Source organism: Danio rerio, chromosome 13, assembly GCF_049306965.1.
Source record: "Danio rerio strain Tuebingen ecotype United States chromosome 13, GRCz12tu, whole genome shotgun sequence".
NCBI classification, from domain to species: Eukaryota; Metazoa; Chordata; class Actinopteri; order Cypriniformes; family Danionidae; genus Danio; species Danio rerio.
Genome location: NC_133188.1, coordinates 6,358,041 through 6,367,500, shown reverse-complemented (window position 1 = coordinate 6,367,500; position 9,460 = coordinate 6,358,041). Strand labels below are relative to the sequence as shown.

At 42.4% G+C, this 9,460-nt stretch overlaps 1 protein-coding gene across 8 annotated transcripts in view; it reads left to right on the top strand.

Annotated features, from left to right (window-relative positions):
- syndig1 (synapse differentiation inducing 1) overlaps positions 1 to 9,460 on the top strand; it is a 96,991-nt gene that overhangs the window by 11,558 nt on the left and 75,973 nt on the right. The gene's annotated exons all lie outside the window — the stretch shown is intronic.

Below are 9,460 nucleotides of genomic sequence, written 5' to 3'. Positions count from 1 at the left end.
GAAAGAATTCCCCAATATGGCTTATCAACATTGTTGAAGTAGTCAGAGTGCAGAGTGTATGTGTGAGCCCAATGCAGGTGTGCATTCAAGCAATGCAGTTAAACACCAGCATATTACTCTATTCTTAACCATGACACACACTCAGTATTAATCCACACAGCGGCAAAAGCTTAAAAAAAAGCATTCTTATCCTATGAGAAGACTGTGCTTCTTAATTATTCATGATAGGATGTGCATTCTGATGACAGACCCATATGGACAGACCGGCTGAGATGTGAGAGAGCATTATTTAGTCATTCATGATCACTTGTATTTGTTTTCATGTTCATGTTTATGAGTTTGTTGCATGTCTTTTCTGCGACGCTTTCGGGGCTACTGATACAGCCAAGCTGTTTGTGGACAGCAAGGATATTTGTCCGGAGAGCTGTATGAGAATTAGAGAATGGCGGACTTTGTCTTTTATCAGATGAGTTAATTACCATTCAGACACATCGCCATGCTGCCGTATTTGCATGTGTTTAAAATCTTCAGATTACTGGTGTTGTGCCGAAAAATGCACCCCTTCATAGACTTATTAACATTCTCAGTCTACATTTAAAAAGAAAATTAAAGGCAATTAAAAATTGTAAGTAATTATATGCATCACACAAATGTTTGGCTTGAAATCCCATCCCGATGCAAACCATACTTTTCCCTACTGCATTAAGAAAGGTGTGAGCTCTGTCATTGCTCCGGAATTATCACCGTCCTGTGATACGGGTCTGCTGATCTTCTTGAGAGCACTCATGTGCCTGGAGCTCTTGCCAGATGACTGAAAGACAGAGAGAGAGAGAGAGAGAGAGAGAGAGAGAGAGAGAGAAAGAGGCTATAGAGAGTGCTAAGAGAGCTGGTCTGGACGGCCAGTTTCCCGCTGCTGCCCGCCTGTTTGTGCCACCTGTTCAGAGGCCGATGTGCAGCTTCATAGAGCACTGCGCGAGTGGTCACTGCAGGACACAGTCATGCATGCAGATGTGATGCGCTCTGTGCCTCATCAACTTCATTAATAATGTGACCTCCAAAAAAAAGCTGTGGATTATAAAGGAAACATTTGGTTTCACAAACAGGCTTCAGATTAGTTAAGTAATTAAGCAGCTTTTATAAAAAATGACTGACTTGGAAAGCCAACATAGAGTCATTCTCAGAACGTAGCCTTATATACATTTCTGGAGATCGCGAATTATGTAGCCAGAAGTACGTATGGCTGCATGTAATCTTTTTTTTTTTTTTTTTTTAAAGATTTATTTTTGGCTTTTTATTAAGTGGATAGGACAGTAATGAGACAGGAAGCGAAGTGGGAGAGGGAAGGGGCGTGAAATGTACTCGAGCCGGGATTCGAACTTGGGACACCCTGAAGTGTTTCTGCACCATCTGTCAGCACGATAACCACTAGGCTATTGTGCCGACTGTCATCTTTAAAATGAATGCTATGGGGTGGTATAATGCCATTCCTTTTTGTGCCTACCAGTTGACCACTTACTTTTAAATGGACTGCTTTACCAGTATGTTCCGTGGCTCGCAGTGTACATCAGCAGACTTGAGATGCAAAGAGTTGACTGTGAAGACCAGATTCGAGTCCGACCAAGAACATTTCCAGAAAGTGAGTAAAACAAAAATAGAAGCCCAAAAAAATAAATAAATAAACAAGTAAATAACAGTGTGATGCTGTGTTCACACCAGAAATAGCCGCGTGAACATTTGAGTTTACTTGCTTCATTCGCGCGTCAAACCCCGCTTCAATCGCGTGTCAAATTCACTTCAGAACAGACGCGGATTCGCGTGATGGGCAGGGCTCTTTCTGCCCGAAATTCTAGCTTCATAGCTAAATGGCTAACATGGATTTTATGAAGAAAATAACAGTATTTATGTGTTTATGAAGACTGAAAAACAGCGTCAATACGTTTAGGGTCGTCTCTGAGTCCACTACATCCTTTCAGAGGTGCATCCAGCTCCGTGAGCTCATAAACTCCTCCAGAAACTTAACCTGGATGACGGAGGTTTTTAGCGGTGCTTCTGACTGAGCAAAGCTGAGTTTGATGAACTGTGGTCGGTGAAGGCTGGAGGATTTCCCTCGGAACACCGACAACAGGTTCTACGTCCTAATCACGCCCCCACAAGAGCAAGCTTCTGATTGGTTAACGCGGCGCGAATGTACGCTGATGTTCAGATTTTCAAAATCGAGAGATTCGCGCGAAACGCTCGTTAAGCGCGTCAAACTTGCAAAACGCTCAATTCGCCCCGCGCCATTTGCGCAATTCGCGTCATTCGCGCGTATCGAGCCGCAGGATGTTTTTTGCATTTGCATTGACATAACATGTAAATCACTCGCGCTTGACGCCCGTTCTGCGTCTGGTGTGAACGCAGCATGAGAATAAGTTAAAATCTGGAAACGTGGTAAAAATCAGGCGAGGATGTTTCCTTTTTTGGATTGCTTTTGAAAACACTGTCGGCTTGGTTTAGGGAAGTGGGTGGGCACTGGCCAATCAGTGCTTTCTAAAACACTATTGGTTGGGTTTGGGGTGGGGTGGACTTATTTGGAGGCTGTGTTAAAATCGTGCAAACGAAAAACCTGGGGTGGGGGAGGTGACTGGGGCTATGGTGCTTATGATTGCGCGGTGAAGAGGGTTGTAGGTGCTAATGATCGAGCAAAGATGAGTGAGTTATTTGGAGGCAGAATTAAGGCTGGGGTGAGTTCTGATCGTGCAAACTGAAGACTGGGGGGAGGGGGGTGGTTGATGGTTCACCAACTCCCCGGCCCCCAGCCTTCAGTTTGCGCGGTCATAATTCACCTCAGCCTTAAACTCATCTGCGGGCCCGTCAGCTACGCCACTGGGTGAATGGATGCAGTATTAGTCAGTCAGTCAACAGCAGCCTTTAATGGATTTATGCGAGGACTGCAGGTGCCACTCACAAGAGAAATTTGAGATATCAAATAACAAACAGCGGCCTTTGGTGTATTCGCAAAAACAAAAACTGCAAATAAATGTAGCTCCTGGGACGTATTTGGCGCTTTCCAGAAAGGTATGTAGGGGTACATTTTTAGAATGAGCCTGGGTTGGGAAAAACACCACACTGGTGTAGGGATGCAACGATTATAGATTTTTTGGTATGGGTATAGTTTGAGGAATAGTTGATCTGTTAACAGTTATCACAATTATTATACAGTCATTAACTTCACTGAACTATTAGTTCATGAAATCACATGAAAGTTTTAAAATAATTATTTTCCGGTGCTCATAAAATTTGTAATTAGTAATAATTATGGGTGGCACAGGGGCTCAGTGGTTAGCTCTGTCACCTCATACTGTAGCACGAAGGTTGCTGGTTCAAGTCCTGGCTGAACTAGTTTGCAATTCTGTGTTGACTTTGCATGCTCTCCCCGTGTTAGTGTGGGTTTCCTCTGACTGTTTCCCCCACAGTCCAAAGACATGCGCTGTAGGTGAATTGAATAAACTAAAATTGGCCGTAGTGTATGTGTGGATGAGTGAGTATAGATGTTTCCCAGAACTGGGTTGCAGCTGGAAGTGCATCCGCTGTGTAAAACATACGCTGAATAAGGCCATGTCCACACTAATGCGTTTTCATTTAAAGACGCATATTTTTGTCTCCGTTTTGCCCTTCCATCCACACTGAGACGCGTTTTTAGGAAACAAAAACGTATCTTTTTGAAAACGCTCTCCAAAGTGGATAAATTTGAAAACGCCGTTTTCGTGTCGTAGTGTAGACCGTGAAAACGGAGTCTTTCGAAAACGATGACACATTTTTTGTCATGTGACACTCAGTCATGTTACAAATTCATTTATTTTCGTTGTGAGTATGATTTTAGAGATGTCGTCCTTACTGTGAGGGTAAGCGGTGTCATCAGCAGGATACTGTTCTTTAAAGCGGTCCAGTATATCGGCGTATTTGTTTTGGCACGTCTCCCAGTCTACATTTTCACTCTCTTTTGCAACTTTGTATTCATGTGTTACTCGAAGCAGCAACTCTACTTCATTGTCAGTCCATTTAAAAACTCTGTGCTTTTCCTCGACATTTTGCCGCAACGTTTCAAAGAGCCGGAAAGAAAATAAACGTCAGCCGGAAATGACGCATGCCGAAGCGTCTTACGTTTCACGCATGCGCAGTACAGGTTGAAAGCATTTGTAGTCGTTTCAGTGTGGATGACAAAGTTTTGGAAAACGAATAGAAACGACAGTGTGGACGTGAAGCGTTTTTAGAGGAAAACTCCGTTTTCAAATTTATCCGGATTAGTGTAGACATGGCCTAAGTTGAATAAAGGGACTAAGCTAAAGGAAAATGAATCAATAAATATATGAAGAGTTCAGATGTAAAAACTTCTAAGTGCCGTCTGAAATTTCCATCGTAAAGGAACATGATTCTCAACCTCCTTTGTTTATTTTGAGATATTTCACTTTAAAGACTAGGAAAAGGACTTATACTTTGGCATAAAAATGAGGTTATGGAACATACACACAGGGAGCCTGATGAAAATGCTAATTTTAAAGGAAAATGTCAGACCGCATTTAGAGGTTTTTGCATCTAAAATCTTCATATATATATACACATATTTGCATTGTGGCATAAACATTTTCTTTTTTTTTATGGAATCTTTTCACATTCCATTTCAACTTCCAAAGAATGTGTTGTGAAAGTCAAATGTAGTGTGTGTCTGCATCTGCAGCATGTTGTGATAGAATTACAGTTGAATAAACTGCATAACCCTCTGAAGGCACTCGCATGTCTCTTTTGGGTATTCCATAATCAGCTAATCAGAAATGCAATTTATGGAGAGATTAATCAGGCTATGAATCATGGGGAATGAAAATCTGATTGCATTGTCCTGGAGAAAAACATTGCTTGCTAGAGCAGAGGACAGAATGCACAGCCACTCCGATGACTCATGTAACACTTTCCCTCATTGCTTTCAGAAGAGCATAGCTGTAGCTTGTTTTTTTTGGAGAAATGGATTTATATCTTACCTGCCGAGAGAACTCCATCATGCCTTCTTTTATAATCGCCACCTTTAGCCTTTATCCTCTGTCCTTTTTTAAGTTCATTTTGAAATCAAATTAATGGAGCACTTGACACCCTGATTATGCAGACGCACTTCTCAATCTGTTGCATCATTACGTTGACATGCTGGTAGGAAGAAGATGTTCCAGCAGGTTTTCAGAGCACCTCGCTGCTTCACAGCAAACATCAATATACTAAATATTCACTGCTGATGGTGGACCATTCCTGTCAACATTGGGATGTGAAAATAAGGTATATGCCCACCATAATAAGGGATTCCCCTGACCCCCCCATTTTAAAAAATCCCCAAATTACTAAATATGCTAATTTGAAGCTGTTTTGTTGTAAATAAACTGTTAAATGGTCAGTAATATCTTTTATTATTACTATTTTTTACAAAAGAAAAAATAAATGGTGTACATCAGCAGCTAATAAATTAGCAAACAGTTCAGCTTATTAAAATTAATAGCTATTATAATTAAATAGAATCAAGCTATCAATCTCATTAGCTGTTTCTTCACTGTATAACTTACACATTCTGATTAAAGACCAACGAATGAATCTCTTATTTGTTTAGTTTTTTTTCCTCGTTTGATTACATTAAATACCAGAGGTGTCACTTTAAAAATGCACACATCTAACGTTATAATGAAAGCATTCGACTGCTTTCCTATATTTTTGTGCTCACCCTGCTGAAAAATCCAGCTTAAACCAGCCTAGGCTGGTTGGCTGGTTTAAGCTGGTTGACCAGGCTGGTTTTAGAGGGGTTTTGGCCATTTCCAGGCTGGTTTCCAGCCATTTCCAGCCTGGTCTTAGCTGGTCAGGCTGGGAGATGACCAGCTAACACCAGCTTGACCAGCCTAGCCAGGCTGGGAGCCCAGCCCAAACCAGCTATGTCCAGCTTACACCAGGCTGGTCAAGCTGGTTTTAGTTGGATTTAGCTGGTCATTGTCTAGCCTGACCAGCTAAGACCAGGCTGGAAATGGCTGGAAACCAGCCTGGAAATGGCCCAAACCCCTCTAAAACCAGCCTGGTGAACCAGCTAAAACCAGCCAACCAGCCTAGGCCGGTTTAAGCTGGATTTTTCAGCAGAGCATTTAGGATGAAATTAGTTGTGTTTGAAAAAAACACACCAAGATTGACATCTTTAGACATTATTATTTTTATTAGTTATGTGTATGTCTGTTTAAACAGACTTTTGCCCCGCTTTAAATCACGAGTACAGAATCCATTTTGGAAACAGAATCTACTATTTATCACTATGGAGTGCGTCAGCTGATAGTCACGTCCCACTATATGACTGTTTTGAGGATTGCATATGAAGTGGAGACGGCATCTGTAATGAAAAAGAAGAGAATCGCAACGTTTTTATATTTATTTCAAAGTTTTTTCATGCCTAAACAAAGCGGAAGCACAGAACAGATTCGCATTTAAGAACAAAGGGTGAGCCCTGGTGGTTTGTCGGTATAGGTTGTGTATAGGGAGGATTGGCTCTTTAATGTTTATTGGCACCCTTCAGAGGAAGACTGAAAATACAGGGAAAATACAGGAAAATACTGTTACGTACCTTTATAGGATAGAACTGTAAAATAGGCGAGAATCCCGGGAAAAACGTGAGGGTTGACAGGTATGTGTTGGACTTGATCTCGGTAGATAATCTGATCCGGCACCTCATTTTACCAATCCCCCTTCTCAACCGCCCTCCTCCCCTGTCTGCTGTTCACTTGCACTTTCTTCCACAAGTCCACAACCCTCTTCACTTTCATCTGCGACCAGGGCCGGAGCAAGCTGAACTGCCGCTCTAGGCAAAGGACGGTTATGCCGCCCTCAACCCTAAAGTGAAACTGGAGGGACGCCACCCTCCATATTCTGCCGCCCTAGACGCGGATATAACTGAGGGCGCGGGTGTTAAGGGTAGTGTCGCGGACGCCGCCCTAGACGCGGATATAACTGAGGGCGCGGGTGTTGAGGGTAGTGTCGTGGACGCCGCCCTAGACGCGGATATAACTGAGGGCGGAAGAGGTGAGGGTTGTGTTGGGGACGCCGCCCTCTGTATTCTGCCGCCCTAGGTGGCCGCCTAGGTCGCCTCTATGGACGCGCCGGCCCTGTCTGCGACACTCCTGCCACCCTCAGCCCTCCACCATCCACCTCACTAACTCCCAACCATCTCTCTCTCTCCCCCCTGGCTGTCCACTTTCATGCACGGCACCTCTCCATCCTCGCGTAACATGCTGGATCCGTTACTCCAATCTGTTCAAGGACTTCGCAATTTACATATTAAACACTGGTTAATACCAACAAGACTCAGCAAAGTCTGTTTGCTTGTGTGTGCTGTATATAAAGTCTGTGTAATCTGTCCTTGAGCAGCTCCCAACTGTGTGTGTGTGTGTGTGTGTGTGTGTGTGTGTGTGTAATCAACAAAGAACCAGAATAGATATATGTTAGGTGCATGACAGGATTTGTAGTTCTTTTGGTGGCAGATTTGTGGTTCTCCAGGATGTATGTTCTGTATGGACTAGATCGCTGGTGATTGTGACAGAGTCAAGTGCAGATCTTGGGTTAAAAATTGAGTCAACGTGCTGTGAAGCAAGTTACCTTACAATTTTAAGCCGAATCAACTTTTCTTTTTTACAGTGTAGAAACTGGGGACGTCATGGTGGTGCAGTGGGTAGCACAATAGCCTCACAGCAAGAAGGTCGCTGGTTCGAGCTCCGGCTGGGTCAGTTGGCATTTCTGTGTGGAGTTTGCATGTTCTTCCATGATTCCTCCGGGTGCTCCGGTTTCTTCCACAGTCCAAATACATGTGGTGTAGGTGAATTGGGTAGGCTAAAATGCCCATAGTGTATTTGTGTGAATGAGTGTGTATGGGTGTTTCCCAGTGATGGGTTGCAGCTGGAAGGCCAAAACACATGCTGGATAAGTTGGCGGTTCATTCTGCTGTGGCAACCCTATAATAATAAAGGGACTAAGCCAAAAAGAAAATGAAAGAATGAGTGTGTCATGACCCTCTTCCTATTGAAAAACCAAAAGTTGGATTCAAGATGACCGACTTCAAAATGGCCACCCTGGTCACCATCCATCTTGAAAAGTTTGCCCCCTCACATATGCTAATGAGCCAGAAACAGGACGTTAATATTACCAACCATTCCCATTTTATTTAGGTGTATCCAAATAAATGGCCCACCCTGTATATTATATTAATGCATTCCATGGCACTAAAAAGGACTAAAGCATAACTATCAGCGCAGCACAGATTTGTGATATCCAGTATAGTCTGGCTGGCGTCTCCTCCACTCGTCTTCATTTAGCCCGTGTGCGAAAGACTTCTGTTCGCTGTGTTAACATATGCAGATGTCATTTTGGTGCAAATTGGTGACAAGAAAGCCAGGTTGTGCAAGCTGTTTATGCGCTTGTGGATAGTAAATAAGACGAAAAAGGAAACATCCATCTACGCCATCCATCACAGTGTGATTCACAGCCAAATCAGTCTCAAAAATAATATATCTGCCACATAAAATTCATAGTACTAAATTGGCCGTAGTGTATGAGTGTGAATGTGAGAGTGTATGGGTGTTTTCCAGTTCTGGGTTGCCAGAGGTTAACAAGAATTATTTATATTATTTATTAAATCCCTATTAATTGTACTTTATTAACGTCTACTCCTACACCAATCTTAAACCCAACGTTCAAAGTAATGTAAAACAGATCTGGAGCTGGAGCTTCTCTATTAGTTCAGCTGATTAACCATGTGGATGGGCCCATGTCTATCAGCTGATAACCACTGGTAACGGCTATTCATTCCAAACTTATGAATCCGGGGGAAAAAAAGAAGTTGAATTGGTTGATTCAGTATTTTAGCGCCAGGAATGTGAATATTTAATTTAATTTCATTAGCTAAATGTGTTTGTTTATGCATGAAAAACAATGCATGAAAAATAATGATCAAGATTTTTCCCAGAGATGGGTTGCGGCTGGAAGGGCATCCGCTGCGTAAAAACCAATGTAAAAACTTGCTGTATAAGTTGGTGGTTCATTCTGCTGTGACGAAACCGGTTTAATAAAATGACTAAGTTGACAAGAAAATGATTGAATGAATAGCAACTGCCTTTTATAGAAGCACAACTGATTTAAAAGCTCAAGAGTGAGCTGTAGCTGAATAAAATTTGAAAGTATCTTGAGTTTGTGTTAGCCACAAACCTTGTTTAATCGATTTAACTAAAATCCCATTGCAAAAAAACCCATTGAGGGAACTGTTAAGATGCTAACTCGCTTATAGGTTTTTGCATACAAATTGACGTCATAGTTCCTCGACTCTATTACAGCCTAGCAGACTCCCTCACCATTGCTGTTTGTTGCCCACACTGATAGCTGGAGGGGAGTGGTTAAGTATCTAGGCTTAGCTTAATTTTAA